This window comes from Parasteatoda tepidariorum, chromosome 10, assembly GCF_043381705.1.
Source record: "Parasteatoda tepidariorum isolate YZ-2023 chromosome 10, CAS_Ptep_4.0, whole genome shotgun sequence".
Taxonomy (NCBI): domain Eukaryota; kingdom Metazoa; phylum Arthropoda; class Arachnida; order Araneae; family Theridiidae; genus Parasteatoda; species Parasteatoda tepidariorum.
Window position 1 is genome coordinate 33,720,765 of NC_092213.1, and position 18,825 is coordinate 33,739,589.

Here is an 18,825-nt window from a genome sequence, read left to right on the forward strand (position 1 = left end):
CATATCAACTACTTTTATCTTTACTTAAACTACTCTTTGCTACTACTTTGATATAAACTACGCTGCATTACTTTGCAAATATTTTCGTGTTATATTATAATTATCAAAAATAAGATTCATACGTACAATGAAAAAATGTTAAAATAATAGCGTGGTGAACATAGTAAATGTATACAAAATGTAATATCTTACAATATTAGTGTAGAAAGTATGTCTATTGCGCTGTTCCAAAAATTATTAATCATCAAGTCAAAATATCATCTCTTACACTACTTTGCTAATAGCCACTTTTTGACAGACAAAGATGGATGGTAGGAGTAGGACAAAAATTACATACTGGTCGACGCCATCAAGAAGCGATCGATAATTAAACAACCACAGAAAGCAGCTAAACACAAAACTTGTATTGTTTTCCATCCAAAAAGGTGACCGGTCGCGTGCTCGACTATTTTTTTTCGGACACTTTCTTTCTATGGTTTAATTGCAGCTATTAAGCTCCAAGCACGAGACAATAATAAAGCTTTTTCATGGTTTTCATAATTTTTTTGCGAGGTTATTATAACTCAGAAAATATACCTCTTTATCATTAGTGAACTTTTAATTTGCAGATCTTTTTTTTGGGCTGTATGGTTGATTTTTATCGACTGAAAAGTAGATATTTTTTTACGCTTTTATAATTGAACTCTATCATAATTCCTAATGGAATGTTCGATAATGAATTCACTAATGCAGTCTTAAACAGTTGTGAAAGATTTTATTTATTTTGAAATGAATCATTCTTTATTTATAAATAATAATGAAGTCGATCACGATTTGAAAATACATAAAAGCAAAGCTATACATTTTTTATCTTTACTTTTCTGGTGATATGCAATGGACTGTAAGGAGTTCTAGAGTGATATCCCCAAATTTATGTATCTGATGAAAACAAATGTCAGGGTCAGTGTTCATCACCAATAACACAATAATTCAGGAAAAGTTTGTCATATGACATACTTATTTTGTTACTACTTGGCAGTTAAAATGCAGCATACGACTTTCATTTAATAAAATTACGATAAGTACAAAAAAAAATTTATGTTCTATACCAACAGTCGACAGTTTAAAAATATACTCTGCTAAAAAAAAACTGAACTGTTTTCCTAAATATAATTAAAAATATAAAATGGATAACGTTTTTTGTCACAAGTCTATTCAAATATTACATATTTAAAATTGTCCATGACATCTTTACGCGTTGGCTTTACTTATATATTGATATTATGAGTTGGCTTTATTTAGATATTATAAATTAAATACATTTAAAACAGAAAAATTTCTAATATATAGGGTTCTCTTAAGATTGAACATAAGCTTGAATTTCCTAATTGTCGAGCTTGAAATAAGCAGAACAAAATCCTTTCCGAACTAAAATTTAGCAATTTAAAAACTAGTGGCTCATTTTGTGAAAGTTGACAAAGCGATTTTTTTATCCACATAATTTTCCGCTTAAATAGCTCCAAGCAGAGACCGCCATTAAAAAAGTATTATGTATAATCTCCCACAAAAATTTAAATTATACGCTTCTCTTTCAAGCAGCCCTCAATAACCAATTCCCTTCCTTTCTAATAATGGTCAAAACGTGAGAGAACATATTTAAAAGCCAGATAGGAAAAAAATAAAAATAAATAAAAAATCGCATCGGAATACTAACGAAATCAAAATTACGAGAATTTTCAAAGTTTGCATACGAATTTATAGAACCAGGTAACGCATCACTGACTTTTAGCAATGATACAGCTTTTGCAGGTAGCAAACGAAGACTACACGCAAATGGATTGTAATGACCAACGGATGAGAGACCTTATCTACACCCCCATTCCCCCTCAAACCACCTAAAACATTACCTTTTTTCACAAACGCATCTTTCTCGCTGTAGCAGAACTAAACCCTTTTTAGAAAACGCGTACAATTACCGGCGATCGCTTCCGCTGGTGAAGGCGCCCGCAGAACACACCCCACCCCACCCTACCCTTCCCCGCGATCAAGTGCCTGAAAACTTCCAACTCGTTTTCGTCTTCAATGAAACCAGGTGAATGTTGCGCCTGCTTTGTGGGGGTGATGGAATGGATCTGACCAACACCTTAATTCGTAAGCAACCAGTTGCTGCGCAACTTTCTCTCCGCATTGTCGAAAATCGAAACAATATTTTTTTAAGGCAGTTTATATTTAAATTTTGCTACACTTTTCGCACTGCTAGTGATTTAAAATGCGTAGCTTAACATGAAAAAAAGAGAGAAAAAATCCAGTAAATTTTACGGTAATATAAATTTGACGATTGCGTAGTTATAAAATACAAATTTAAAAAATAAATTTGGCGATAAATATTGTGAAATTACTCAACATAAATTTTTAATATAAATTTGTCATGTTAATAACATATAAAAGTATAGGATTTGATCAAACATTGGTTCATAAACAACCAGTTGCCGAGCAGCTTTCTCCGTATTGTCGAAAAGAGAAACATTGAGCACTTTATATTTAAATTTTGTAAGCTCATTGCAGAGTACAATAGACAATTTTCGCAATACTTGCAAAATTAAATACATGGCATATAAATTGGTCATAGACAACATCATAGACTAATTGTCAGAGACAAATTATCATAAACATAACACGAAAAAAAAATCCAGTGGATTTTACGATAACTAATGCATAGTTATGAAATAAATTTGTAATAAAAATTTGACGATATTATAAGTTAATAACACATTAAAAAAAACAATACTAGTATCGGCCAACTTTATATTATAATTGATAAAGTAATAGTATGAATTAGACGATAACTAGTGCGAAATATTAAATAAATAGTCCCAAGAAATTAAAGCTTCATTCGCTTCAAAAATATATAAATAGGAAATAACAGTCGACATGTTTAAAGCGATTACTTTAGATTCTTCTAATTTACGCCGGGCAAGTCTTGAAAACGGGATCATGTTTTTGAGTGCTTGTAACAAGTGGACTGTAACAAGTGGATATATTTTTAAGCGAACGAAGTTTTTAATTAAATAATAGAGTGTAATATACTAAATATTTTGGAAGAAAGGAAATTATGGGAGTTTAATAGACAGGACAGAACCAAAATTATTTTACACTAAATATAAATTAACTGCATCATTTTTCATTTATGATTAACATCAAAAGGGCTTAAATACAAAATGTTTTTATTGCGTTAATCACACTTTTAAGATGCTTAATTTAATTCGATTTTTTAAATAAGATAGTTTTGAATAAAAAAACAACTGAAAATGTCAGAAAATTTATTCTAAAACAGTCCCCAGTGTAGGTTTACTTAAAAAAAATCTACTCTGACAACTTATTGATATAAAATAAAGAAGATATTTTGAATCAACCCAAAGAGTAAAATAAGAAAATAAATAACAAAACATAGACACTGAAGTAATATTATTTCAAATTGGAGATATTAAGAGAGCTTTATGTATTTCGCCAAACACTGATATGAATCAGCAAAGCAACAAAACAAAATTCCATATTCTAAAAACTGATTTTAAAACACCTTATTTTTCAGACACTCACCTTTTTCGTTTTGATTGCATTTAATATTTCCATAATAGGTCCAACACGTGCACCTTAAATCAGTGACGGCTCATTTAATATTCTTGCGCAACTTAAAATTCTTTGAGATATCAAGATTTGATCTGTTTTATTTCCTATAAGTTCATTGGCCGATGGATAATTGACACAAAAATTATCTTTTTTTTTTTTTAAGGAATAAATTGTTAAGTGCAATGCTTGAAAATTACAAATTCCATCTACAAAATCATTCTTCGTTGCAATTTAAAAGAAAATTTTTTTTTTAACGAACATTAGTTAGGCAGTTTAATTTTTGCAAGCCATTACTATAATTCGAAGTAAGCAACAAATACAACGTGATTCGATATTTGTTAAATATCGCGATAACGATCTTTTGGTACGTTCACGTTCAATCATGAAAATCGTATTCAAACATAAGTATAAATAACAATAATATTGTAAGTAGCAGCGATAGCGATAATTATCGAATAAGATATTTAGATGCAATACGATTCATTTGAAAATATTGACAAATGCAAAAACGATGCAAGTCATTAAATTAATAAGCAGAAAGCGATATATCGTTGACTATATTTATATTTTCTTTACCTTATATTTTAAAAACGTTTTTATGCTATATTGTGACTATCATGCTGCANAGGCATAACTAGTCTAAACTACATAACACAAATATGAAGCCGTGCCTTTGCGAATACGCTTTACAATAAAGTTTTGAAATAACGCAAACGTAAGGACAAGTGCGGATGGTAAAACGGCAAATTTATTGAAAACTACAAGGTACATATTGTTACGAAATTCGAGACTATTCCAGTTTCGATAAGAAAAAAGAAGATCTAAGCATATGCGACAGAAGATGAAGTGGAGTCTCGCCCCGAACGCATTGATTGTCTGCTGTGCTCCGCGCGCTTGGCAGACACCAAGACGCTAGGCCCGGTTAGAAACGGTGGCGTTAAAAACCACGTCAGAGAGCTTGGGAACAAAACAGAAAGAACGAGAAAGATCCGCGGGTGTTTTATAAAAAGGGCCCACCGGCAGTATTGGACAAATTCAAGGACCTATCAAGTTTTTCAAGGACCTAAGACGTTTTTCAAGCACTTTCAAGGACCTAAATTTAGAAGAAAAAAAATTCAAGGACTTTCAAGGACTCTCAAGGACCGTGGGAACCCTGTACCACGTTTCTGACTCAATGGGAACACCAAAGCGCTTTGGGTAATGATTTTTGTAAAATTAGTTATAAAATATGGTCTTATAATATGTGATAAAACTCGGTTAATGTGATAAAATTTGGTATTTTTATCACGATACCTAAGAGTATAGAATGAAATACATTTATTCCGTTAAATTTACTTTTCAGTTTTGCATTTTTGTTATTAAATATGTGGTATAAGAGCTATAATTTTAAAAACCAGAATTTAATTAAACTGCAAACCTGTGAAATGTAAAATTACCGTATTAGAAAAAGTAAAAAAACAGGAATATCATTAACATACAGTACGGTAATTTTACCAGAATTTTTTCCTCCATGCATTAAATTTATATTTAAACAGTACCGTAAATATTTTGAAATAATATTTTTTGGAAAGTAAAATTTTGATATTCGTATTGAAATAATAATCAAGCTCATAAAATATAGTAGCATTTTGAACAAACAGTTCATTCAATTTATTGAAAATAATAGCTTCCTTAGAAAACAATTGAACCCTACTCAATTTCGCAGTGATTATTAAATAAAATCTTATAAAAATTTTCAGAAAAAAAAAAACTCTAGGAAAAATGGAAACAATAGGACTTTAACGCAACTCGTCTCACTGCCGCGTCACATGAACCGCATAATGCGAGCATAAATCATAACTTAATCGCAAGTCTGCCTGGCATAAATATAGTCAGGCTGAATTTACGATATCGTCTCTTTTTGCTTCGTTCTTCTTAATATTTTGTTATTTATTTTTTTAAAATTTATTCAACAAGCCAGGCATTTTAATCGGTTGCCTCACTTCTTTACGAGCCAATAAACCTGGTAAGTGTCATTAAAGAACTTGGTTGTTCCGGCATTTTTTTTTTTTTTTTGTGGTGGTCTTTGGAATGGCTTTCAATTCCGAGATTGGATCCTCCCACAATTCTTGTGGATTGGACTTGCAGCAATTACTGGAAAAAGCCAAGCCTATCTGGTATGACCGCTGTATTGAAAAATTGGGTGAATGATCTGATCGGAAGGTTTTGATTTTGCTGATTCTTTCGTTTAAGAAATGAAAGAGTTAAGCTGAGTTTATTAAGTTGGGCAGATTTGTGTGGGCGAGCGAACAATAATTATTAAGAAAATCGATTATAATTTTCATTCGAAAGGAATCAGAAAAATATGAAATGCGGTTTCGTTTGCGAAATTTTCTAATTTCACCAACTAGGAAGAAAATCCTAAATTATTAATTATGTCTTATGTTGATTTCCTTTTTGGAATATGCAGTCCACTTTTTTTTATTTTATTTTATAACCGGCGTTGAAGAGTGAACCCAATTCAGAGTTCAATATTAAACTTGTAAGTTGGAACCCAACCTTGAAGACGAGGGAACTCCTGGATCAAGCATTGGGACAAACTAGCCTTCGTGAAGGACTTTTTGATGGAACTAATACGCCTGGAGAGGAAAACCACGAAAATCTCCCATTAAGGCAAAGGGATTTTATGTTTTATTTAATAATCGTCGTTGAACAGCCGATTACTAATGTTCAAATTACTAATGTTACGATTACTAATGTTCAAATTACTAATGTTACGATTACTAATGTTCAAATCCGTAGCCTTGTTATTTTGAACCCAATTCAAAATACAAAAGATCTCCTGGATCAAGTGTAGGGAAAAATTTACCTTTGTGAAGGACTTTTTCGATGGAACTAGCCCGCGTTACATGGAGAGGAAGACCACGAGAACCTCCCACAGTTAGCCTGACGGCGAGGGGACTCTAACCCAAGATCTGTTTTCCACTGAGGATATTTTAAGCCAGCAATGTAGGCGGTGCAAGTCGGATGTAGAATTCATATCGACCTACCATAGCTTGGATTCGAACCAGGTTCACCTCATTGGAAGGCGAACACTGTATCTCCTGAGCCATCGTGGCTTACGGCACAGGGATTGTAACTGATGATCCGTCCGCCACTGAGGACATTTTGCGTAAGCAATGTGGTCGGTGCGAGCAGGGAGCAGAATTCGCATCGACCACCTGGGGAATTCTGGGATTCGAACCTGAGTCATCTATCACTCTATCTCCTGTCACGGCGGCTCCGTAAGTACACTTGTAAATATATCAGACCCCGTAGAACCATAATATTGTCTGAAGGTGCTGTAACCTTAACAAGATGTAGCCTTTAGTAGCCATTTTAGTACCCTTTTTGGAATTAAATTGCCAAATCAACAGAATGATTAAATGAGATGAATCGATTTGAAAGCATTAAATACAAATATTTGAATCGTTAATTTATATGAATACCAATATTCCAAGAAACTTACTCCAATTTATTCGAATTGTTTGCTTTTTACCGGATATTGCACTTAACGAATTTAATTTGGGTTATGTATCGAATATACGTACCCGAGTAGTTTTTATTAATATTAAATAAAGTTAAGAATAAATTTAATAAATTTTCCGCCTTTTGATCTGAAAATAGAGGTTATAATCTACGAAAAAGAGGTTTATTAATGCATTTCAATTTTTAATAAAATTTATAATTTGATTCATTTTACAGTGATATTACTTTGCAATTACAGAACTAGAAAAAGCTGATTCCCATCAGCAGATTTAAATTACTGATTTATATTGTTCACACATTTGAATCACTAATATTTCGGATAACCTGATTAGATTCATATCAGAAATAATATGAATATTTGAATTAAAAACTGTTTTGATTACGTATTATTATCCATTTATTGTTGAAGTTGATATCGACTTATTGTTGAATGGCAATTCAAAAAAACAATAATAATTGAATTTAAAATTTTATGCTGAATTATCAACCACACACGAAGAAACAAATTCTAGTAAAATCACCTTACTGTATAGTAATGATATTTCTGACAAAAGTAACTATAATTCTGGTCAAAAGAACCAAAATATTAGTAATTGTTCATTTAGTCCTTTTCCTTTCATATGATTACGGCATACCGAAAATTCTGGTTTTCTAAATTATAGTTCTTATTACCTGACTTTTAGTAAAAAATACAAAACTGAAACGTAAATTTAACCAAATGAATTGTTTTTATGGTATGCTTTAAGAAAACATGATAAAATTACTAAACCTTATCACACCGTATAAAACCATATTTTATTGTTAATTTCAGAAAAATCATTACCAAAGTGCTTCGGTAAAATTTACGGAACAATTTGATGTACTAACAGAGCCAGAAATGCGAAAAATTTTACCATATTTCGGTAATTTTGACCATACTTTTATCTCAATACATATTTCAACGGTGCCAGAGCAACTACAATGCCTATTATTGAAAAATTACAAATAAAAAATATTTTAGTCTAATAAATAAAATTGTAGTTGAAGAAAATATTAAAACAAATTTATTTCACATACTGTATGTATCAATCATACTTTGGAAGAAACACTAAAAACTAAAAAAAGAAAGTTACATAATTTGGCTAGATAATAAATCTTGCTTAATCCGGTTCTGTTTTCTGAAAGCGGGTATAATTAACTTTAATTGACATGCGAGCGATTTTTATGTTACCTTTTCAAAGAAGCAGATTAAATAGAAATAATAATAATAGAAAAAAAAAACCTCATTACTGGATTTAATTATGCGTTACCGGCTTAAAATTCGAACACTCTTTTACATACCTGATGTAAGAATTCAGAGTAGAATGGCTTTTGTGGGAATATGCAACAGCTTCCTAATTTTATAATTATAAAAGGCTATCAAGTTCATAAATAAATAGCACATAGAAAAGTAAACAAAAAAGTATGAGCGCTTTCTTATAATACAGAAAATGTAGATTTAAAGAAAATGTAGCACTAGTTCCTTTAAGATATCGATGTTTTTAATACAAAACGTATGCGAATTTCAAGTTTCAGCATTTATTTGAAGGAAAAAAATTAAACTTGAACCTTAAATCATAAAAAAAAAAAATAGTAAATTGGTAAAAATGCAAATGGATCTTAAGGTCTGTTTGGAATGTTTTGTTCAGACTAATAAGAAAGCAAGATATGAAATGTGCTTTTAATGCTGTAAAAATGGATAATAAATCTTTTTTGCAAAAAATATCTCAAATAATGAAGTTACGAAACAGTAATTTTTAAAGGGAATTTGGAATTGCTAACATTTTAACTTAACGAGAATCAAAGAAATAGTGAAAACGAAAATCATCAAATTTAAAAACACTCGGCTAATAAATTAAGTGCGGTAGAAAAACGTGTACATTATAAGTTTAAGGAGGTTGCAGATATTTTTAGCTCTTATATCTTTAGTAAATAAAATTGTAATAATATAGTAATGATGTAATTAAATATTAATAAGCCAGTTACTAAAAGTCAACTTACTAAAAATGAAAATTATTATGTTTAGGTAAACAAAAGCTTAATAGAACAATGTAATTGAAAGCTTACATGTTTCAAAATCAAAACTAAGAATTATAATACTACGGCTATGGCTTTATACAAACGCAACATAAAATCTATATATAAATTCAATTTTTTTTAAATTTTATAAGAAAATTACATCAGCAAAGTTTTTGCACTCCATAAGTAAATTTTATGAACTTATGAGTCTGAAAACAATCTGTAAAAACGTATCGGTAAAAAAAGTATCACGTGGCTAAAACAAAAATAAACGCAGTAAAGTTTTTTAAAAAAATCTAAGACAATTAAATATTTATTTCTTTTTTAAAAAAATTCTAAACAACTTAATTAAATTTTATTTGAAATTTAAATTAAATGCTTGTAAGTTTAAAGTGAAATAAATCAGCTAAAAAAAAAAAAAAAAAAAAAAAAAANTTAAAAAAAAAAAAAAAAAAAAAGCAAAATACCTGCAGATAAATAGTTCGAAAACGAAAACATTCAACCATTGTTGACTACATTTATAATCAGAATTACCATGCATTTCTGTAGTATTAATTTTTTAAAAATTAAAAACTTATAATAAATAAATAATTTAAATTCAAACTAAATGCGTACTAAGAACTAAAAAAACTAAGTAATAAACAGCTGTGGTTAACTAGCTTAAAAACGTAATCATCCGAGCAATGATATCCAACTTACCCTTTTAGTTACAGGTAAAAGCTTCATCTTGCAAACAATGAGTGGAAGAAACGAGTTCAACTCTTGTTGCATCATTCAATGAAATTCCAAGAAAAGGTGTAGGCGGGGGGTAAAAACAGGAGCAAGTGTTTTTAAAGATTCCGTGCGAATCCGGAACTGCTCCCTCACCACGCGGACGGAGTGTTGTTTTCCTAGGGACGGATCATCATACCGTTTGAATGACAGAAACGCCGTCAGATGTCGAGAGAGGGCGCCACATCTGACTGTCAATCACAGTGAAATTGCTCCTCCTAATATTTTTTTTAGCAGGAGAAAATGTGTGTTACTGTCAATAGATGGCGCACCTCTGTAATAGATTTCATAAGAGCATTGGGAGAAAGGGAAAAAGATATTTACGAATTTGACATTGGTTTTTGAGGGATCCCCCCCCNCCCCCCCCCCCCCATTAACGTTCTTTTTTAAGTAATCGTTTTTTCATGGAATTATTTTTGTTAGTGAGTTGTGAATTATTTTCTGTATAATATATATTAAAAAAGAATCATGCATGAGTATTTAGCGTAACTCCAATTAGCTATATTTTTTTTGAAATAAACATTTTTGAAACTACTACAAACTTATCTCCACACTTTCAGTTATAATACAAATATTTTCAAAATAAATTTAAGTTCCGTAAATATTTGAATAATTATGTAAAATTTTCAGAAGTTTCAATTTTAAAGAAAAAAATTATTTATTGGAAATCAGTTTTCCAGTGAAAACGATTTTTCGACCAATTAAATATTACGTAAGCATATTTTCAGTGATTTTAGACTCTCTCTCCTCTATGTCAGCCAAAAAGCAAATCACTAACTCATTCCCTCTCTTTTGCCTTTATTATTTTTTCCCAGAAATATAGAATTATGAATGTTCAAAAATATAAACTTATGAAAAGTTTTTTTTTTTTCAGATAAAGAGAATCAAACGTTTTACGTAAGCATTAGCCCTCTCTTTGTCCGCAAAAATAAAGAAATAGCTTATCCTTTCCCCCATTAGATGCTTACGCAACATTCGAACGGCTCAATATTCTCCGCTTTTGTTTGTAATTTGAAAATGATTTCTTTTAGACAAAATTTATTCAGTGTCTTACGTAAGCAATATTCCTTTTCACTTTTTTTTTAAATCAAAAATAAGTAAATCGCATATTTCTCCTTCAGGTGATGCTACATGATATATATATGAACTGCCCCTTAATTTTAACACGAAACTATGCATTTTAAACTTGCATTGAAACACCACATTTTATTTTGATTTGAAATCATCTGAATAAATCTTTGGAAGAACATCATATTTTCCGAGGATAAAAATCAACAACACTAATAAAAAGAGACCAACATAAAAAAGAAATTAAAGTCATGTTTTGCTGCTTTATTCAGTTTCTATTCAACATAATAGATGCACATCCGGCTTAACTGCGATTGTCGCTGATGTTTGTCATCGATATCATTTAAAAACCCGCTCACATTAGTAAAGTAATTCAAAGAGTTACAACTTTCTGGGTCAGTCACCATCATAGCCAAGAGAACTCATTCACCTAAAGTACGTTATAATCACACGCCAAATGACTGTCCCCCACCCCCGCCAACTTGGCATTATTTTTTATTTTTTTATTCCATCCCTTTGTCTCACGGGCTTACAGCGTGAAAGGTATTATGTTACATTCATATCATCATTGGCAATTTCGAATCGCCATTTTGAATCCAAAAACAAAGGACATATACAGCTTGGCGATTGCAATCTGTCCAAGTAATGATGGATTATGAATTTGCCGATGATTTTTTAAAGGCCTAATATTTAGTTTCGCCAAGATAGAGTTTTAGTTTCCTCACGTTTTTTTTTAATTTTATTTTTCCTTTCAGAACTATTTTTTTTATTTCTTTTGTTAAAGTTAATCACTTTCTTATAACTTGTGCTCCCATTCTCAAAAAAAATTATATCGGAGGTGGACAAATTAAGCAATCTAATTTCAGTTTTTTTTTTTCTTCTTTCGAATTTTAAGAGGAAAAATAGTATTTTCTTTTTTTCTCGTGAATTTGGACTTAGGATACAAGGAAAAAAGAACGATTGTTTAGTGATAGCAGATCAAAGAAATAAGCCGTTGATCAAAATGAAATTATAGCATTACTAATCATATATAACTACTTATTGATAAGCTCTGGAAATTAAATCGTTCCAGGAAGCTTAGAAAATAAATGTTATATATATTTGTTTATATTTAGAAATTTAATAACGAAAAAGGTGGGGTAACATTAAATTAGCTAACAAAATTTTCAGAGAAAAAAAATTATCTTAAACACAGCAGACTTATTACATATTATATTACAACTTTAATTTTTTCCTTGCTTTTTTTCCGTTAAATTCTTAATTTCATTTACTTAAATAGTCTATGAAATTACAAAATTCAGCAATTTCCAGCAAGTAATTCAGAGCCTAAAAGCTCATATCTGATTCAGAATGAATATTATTCATATTAAAATAAACATTGTACGAGCTGCAAAGCACCAGATTTAAAGATTAAAGTTAGTGTTCAGTAACGAATTTTTGGGCAACATATTCAAACTAAAATACATTTTGCACCAAATGATAAGAAACAGATTAATAATGCCAAGTAATCAAATTTGAAATGCTTATTGCACCAAATGTCAAGAAACAGATTAACAATGCAAAGTAATCAAATTTGAAATGCTTATTGCACCAAATGTTAAGAAAAGATTAATAATGCCAAGTAATCAAATTTGAAATGCTTATTGCACTAAATGTTAAGAAACAGATAAATAATGCCAAGTAATCAAATTTGAAATGCGTATTGCCCCAAATGTTAAGAAACAGATTAATAATGCCAAGAAATCAAATATGAAACCCTTATTGCACCAAGTGTTAAGAAACAGATTAATAATGACAATTAATCAAATTTGAAATGCGTATTGCACCAAATGTTAAGAAACAGATCAAAAATACAAAATATTCAAATTGAAGTGCATATTGCGCCAAGTGTTATGAAATAAATTAATAATACGAAGTATTGAAATTAAAATGCTTTTTACATCAAGTGTTTATAAACAATTTATAGTGCAAAGTACCTAAATTAAACAGCGTATTGCACCAAGTGTTAAGAAACAAATAAATAATGGGAAGTATCGAAATAAAAATATAAGTTGCACCAAGAGTAAATTATGAAATCTATAATATTTAAGTGTACACTGAACTAAGCATGAATGAATATATAGAGCAAAGTGTTCAACACAAGATTAGGACATCAGCTTTATACTGAAAAGTATTCAAATTACTATTCAATGTTTAATTAAAATGCAATCATTTATACAACCATATTTAAATATATTTCACAGTGTTTAGAATAATATTTTTCCGATTTAAAAGAGAATAAAAAATTTATGTCCATTAAAATGAAATATATTCCCACACGAAACCGAATGAATGACAAACAGCGGTGAACTAAAATAATAAAAAATGCAAATATTTGCATCTAAATGTGCATTTCCGCGTTTGTATCACCCTGTTAAACTTGGAACCATCAGTGACGTGTAAAAACGGTTTGTCGCGGATGAATAGATGAAAATAAGAAGAAAAAAAAAAGAATAGAATAATTGAATAAAAAGGGGAAATACACAAACAAAAAAAAATGTCATATCAAAACAACATGACACCAACGCAACAAAGAGAAAAAAACAGCGCAAAACAAGGAAGGTATCAAAATGACTCCAAAAAACAGCTACAACACGATTTGGTTTTTAAAGATTGCGTGCAAATGCAAATGAGCTGCTCGCCATTATGAATGGTTTCGTTGTTCGATAAAGTAGGATTTACAGAAACGGTATTCATTAGAACTATGAGTAATAGTTTAAATAAACTGGTTTATTTACGACAATTACAAAATAATTGTAGCAAATCGATGCATAATTATTCTGTTATATATGAAAACAATAAATCGATTTTATTAAACAGACAAAAAATTGCATCTGCATAGCAAATCAGTAAAATATAGATTCGAAAAAAAAAATGATTTATAAATGCTTAAATCATTAGGAAGTATTTAACGTAATCTAAAAACTTGTATTTGGTAAGTGCATCCAAAATTATTCTATAAATTATTAATTCGTTAGGTTGAATTATAATAACCACAAATTGTGCTTTACAGTGATGAAACAATGGACAATATAACGGACATAGATTTTTTACTGACTTATTTAAAAGCTAAAATTTAAAATGTTGACCCTTAATATTTACATTAGATGAATATTATTTATTTATTTTGGGTGAATAATCAGCATTTCTCAAAATAATGATTAATGAATTATATTGATTAATCAGATGATGATGCTAAAATTTCCAGCCTTCATTTTCTTTTTTAAATAAAAGATGACGTTTAAAGATTTTATTTAATCAGCAATTTTCATGATAATTAAATAATTAATCAACTTCTATTGAAAATGGCATGGTTTAAGATAATCAAATGTTGATGCTTAAATTTTGATATTATTATTATTTTTCAACTTTTAAAGTATTATCAATTTCAATATTAAATTTTTGAGATTTGTTAAATTTGTACAAACTTCAGTTTTCAGTTAAAACAGTTTTATTTCAAACTTCTAATGTTAAATTCAATTTTTTAAATGCAAATAGTAATTTCAAATACACATTTTTATTATGTGTCGAATTCGGAATGCTGATTTTAAATTGCTAATGTTTGCGATCATTAGCGCCTGTTATAGTATAATAATGTACTTATCTTTTTCTGCGAAATTTAATTTATTACGTATTTAAAATAGTTATGGAACTTACTTTTAAAAAAAACATATTTTCAAACTTCAATTAGGTTTAAACAAATTAGAAAACAGATTTCAATCTAAATAAAAATTGCAAAGCGTCACAAACCCTTTTGAACTTATTGCGTAGAAAAATAAAAATATTTATGCCCGCAAAGAAATTCCTTACGCAAACAGTAGAGTTGGTTAAAAAAAATGGGATAAAAATAAAGAAAGAAAACATCTAACCGCAAAACATTTACTTGCTCAATACACATATATGATGAAGAAAAAAAAAAGATTCCGTTTGTGTTTTTCACTATTTCCAATGTTGGATAAGCAAGAGGAGCTTTACAGCTGATGTCTGGGTAGATGCGAGATGGGGGAAGCCGTGACGTAATCGTGACGACATCAGACCACGCCTCCGGGTGCTCTCATCAGAGGATAGAAATCAACAATGCTTGCAAAAGATTTTAAAGGCTAAGCAAAATAGTATACCTCATTTTTTTTATTGTTATTTTACTTTAGAGATTCCAAAACTAGAGAATTATTTGTGAATAATAATTTTGCAGAAGTGCTAAAATACCTACGTACTGGGTGTTAGTATAGAGTGTAACATATCTTAGGATTCATTTTATACTTGATTCGACTGTTCCAGTATTTATTTTTTAGCGATAAAAGGAAAGTTAATTTGATTAAGTGTTATAATTAGTTTTTGTTGATTTTGTAAACCTCTCTTTCTCTCTAAGCACACATTATTCAAGTTTTTTATTTATTTTATTTTTCTTCGAAAAAAAAATTTAAATGAAGCAATTGACCAGTTATGAAAGTTTTTCTTTGTTTACGAACACCACATTAAAAAATATACAAATAAATAAAAAACCTAAATGTTGGCAAGTTTTTTAAGTTTTCTTCAGTTAACTGAATTAACTCAGTAAAATAACCTGTTATCTTCAGCGTTGGATGCACATTAGTGTCTAACATAACTGGTGAGAAACTGCTTATCAACGGTGACAAAAAAAAGGAGAAAAAAAATGTTTAAAATATAGGAATTTATAAGTTGAGCATTTGATAAATTGAAGGCTAACCACTCGCGATGAACCAAATTCGTAGTCCGCATAGGTGGCCAACTTATGTGATAATGCAACTGTTTTGCAAATTTGATTCGTGTTTTTAGAGGTTAATTTAGGTATGTGATCAACTTCCCAAAATGCTTAACTTAATAACTTACGCTAATGCTGTTAAATTAACCACCAATCAACCAGCTAGTATAGGTCGAACAGCTAGCATACTATATTTGTTTTAAAAATAGTATTCACCCAGTTTTGAATACTTTATATTTGCCTCCTTTTCCTGATGGAACGCGAATGTGGATAAACCTCATTTTAAAAGCCCTCTACAAATTCATGCTTCAACCAAAAGTTCTTTGGTCTTCCGAGTCGAATCTAAAAATGCCAAGTCATGGGCGCTATTTCCTCCTCACGTTTACACCGCCATCTATCAACGGTAATAAGGTAATCATAATTTTATAAATTAAATTCACAATATATATAAGTTCAAAGTGTAGAGAAAACAAGGAAAAATTACAGAACAGTGAAAAAAGGGGAAAGAAAGAAAAATAATAATAAAAATAAAAATAACAAAAAACCCGGGGGGGGGGGATTTTGTTNATAAAAAAAAAAAAAAAAAAAAAAACCCCGGGGGGGGGGGATTTTGTTAAAAAAACCGGAAAATAAAAGATATTGATGCAATATTAGAAAGCACTCTTTTTTGCGGATGTAATCGTGTAAGCTGATGAAATGATTATATCTTTTATTTTCCGGATTTTCAAAAAATTTTCTTCCCCCCGGTTTTTTGTTATTTTTATTATCCCCTTTCCTTTCCCCTTTTTTCGTTGTTCTGTAATTTTTCTCTTGTTTTCTCTACATTTCAAACTTATTTTATGAGTTCTATTTACTTGCAGCTTATGGAGCACTAAGTAAAACTTATTGTTTTTCTTAATTTTCTTCGTGTTTTTCTGCTTTTATTTATTATGATATGNTATATATATATTAAGAAAGGGCATTAACGAATAATCAGATATTAATAAATATCTGAGTGGAGCGTCACAAATAACAGATATTCGTGACACGTAACATCCGCTGTGAAAAATCATTAAGAGAAGACGGCGTAAATTACATTTATGAGGGTTACAAATCTCGGAATAAATGAGGGGTGGCGTGGGAGGACAGGTAAAGAAAAGTATAGCTCTGCAAATCACACAGTGGAGCACCTCCATACTTCAAAACTCACCTTTCGGGCAATTGACATTCGAATAAAGCAAGGTCACCCACCGTCTTGGCTGATTCGAATTTAATGCCTCTTCTGCCACAGGTAGGACGTGCCTACGGTGACAGTGACTTAGCGGCTGGAATTCCCCTTCCCCCCTGTGGAAGAATCAGTTGGAGAAATGAGCTTCGTTTAGATCCATTGGTTTTTATTTAAATTTGACCTCCTCTGCGTCGAATTTGGAGTTTTATTTAGTTTGAAGGATTGTTTTTATAATATGTAGACCAACTTTACTCTCGCTCTTTTTATAGGAAATATTTTGAAAGAAGCTGTTATGTTTTACGCGATTTAAATTGTGGTTGTAGAATTTTATTAGTTCTTGTTGAATAGTAAAATTCATATAAAAATGTTAGGTAACAGTGAGAAAACGATTTTAAAAATTTGCGATTAATCGTGGGATTAAAACGTGAGATCGATTTAGTGTGATAAATCGTTTGCTAATGAAATAGTTGATCTTTTTCTTATTTTTAAATATTGTCCTTTTAGTAAATAAAAGAATAAAATATTTATTTATTTATGCAATTTATTTACGTTACTCATTTATGTTTTTTATTTATGTCGTTATTTCACTGGTTTATTTATTATTTTCCTTAATTTAGATATTTTTCTGTAGTATATATAATTTTTATAAGCAATTTACAAGTTTTAGTTAATAGATAATTTCAAAAAAATATGAACTATTGACTAACACATACCATTTAATAAGAGAAAAATAATACAAAATTACGCAAAAAACTGCACAAAATTTAATGATAAATAAAAGTATTTTATGTAAAACACTACGACAAAACAAAAGGTTATTTATAAGCTACGATACTTACGCGATTCTAAACAGAACAACATTTCTCGTTAAAGATAAAATTTTTACCGTATTACTGTTCAAATTACAGTTATTACAATTCAACGTTAAATCCTTTCTTTTTATTTATTTATTTACTGGGATTGGATTTTCTTGGATTAAAGAAGCAAATTATTGATTTTAAACATTATTTATTATTTACAGGCTTTAAATGAACTTTTATTATTTATGTTACTTCCATAAAAAATGATTAAAACGCATCCGAAACAGTACCCTATTTTTCATGATCAGTCGTTATTTGATTATCCTGCATTCATCAAACCCTGATTATCTACAAAATGTTGACTGATAACCTGAGAATTAATGTTTCGCAAGAAAATAAATCGTTAAAAAAATATACATTTATTTCTCCAATACATTGGATAAATTAAAACAATATACAATCAGAAACAGCGAGAAAGCGGATCTAGTAAAACATAATAAATAAAATCCTTACATAAACGGCGAAAAGTAAGGTCGATAAGTAGTACTAGAAGCGAGTATCAGACTTCTTGCCAAAGCAATTAATAATACCAAGAAGAAAGAAAAGAAAAAAATACCAGTTCGGTAAAAAAATATTCAGAGTTTCACGATTAAATGCAAATAACACGTTCTGTACGTTATAATTATGTAATTGTGTACGCTTTGCCGGTTTTAAACACTCGCCAAATACAGAGAAAAAAAAATTATTCCGCAAAAATTAGGGGATACAGGGGGTGGATATATTTTTGACCGATGGAATATTGGAATGATAAACATTAGAATGATTGTTAAGGGAAAAGCAAAAATGGGGGGATCTATAAAAAATTACATTTCAACAGAAAAGTCGTTTGAGGAGGGAGGGGGTATCTAATCACGTGTTTCTTGATAATCGTTTGGCCAGTTCCGTTTCGCAAAGAAGAGCGATACAACACATAGCTGAGTGTGGGCGAAACCGGTCAAAAAGATGGGTGGGAGGTGTTGAGAAGGGGTTATTTTTATTTATTTATTTATATATGTATTTTTTTTTTA

At 30.0% G+C, this 18,825-nt stretch overlaps 1 protein-coding gene across 4 annotated transcripts in view; it reads right to left on the bottom strand.

The window, feature by feature from the left end:
• The window catches only part of LOC107457539 (zinc finger homeobox protein 3), a 235,277-nt gene that overhangs the window by 52,977 nt on the left and 163,475 nt on the right, over positions 1 to 18,825 (bottom strand). The window contains exon 1 of one of the 4 annotated variants that reach the window (XM_016075711.4): positions 9,850 to 10,112. The exons of the other annotated variants lie outside the window; for them this stretch is intronic. The gene's annotated coding sequence lies outside the window, so the exon portion shown is untranslated. Of the gene's footprint in view, positions 1 to 9,849; positions 10,113 to 18,825 lie in introns of those variants that run through there. 4 annotated transcript variants of the gene reach the window in all.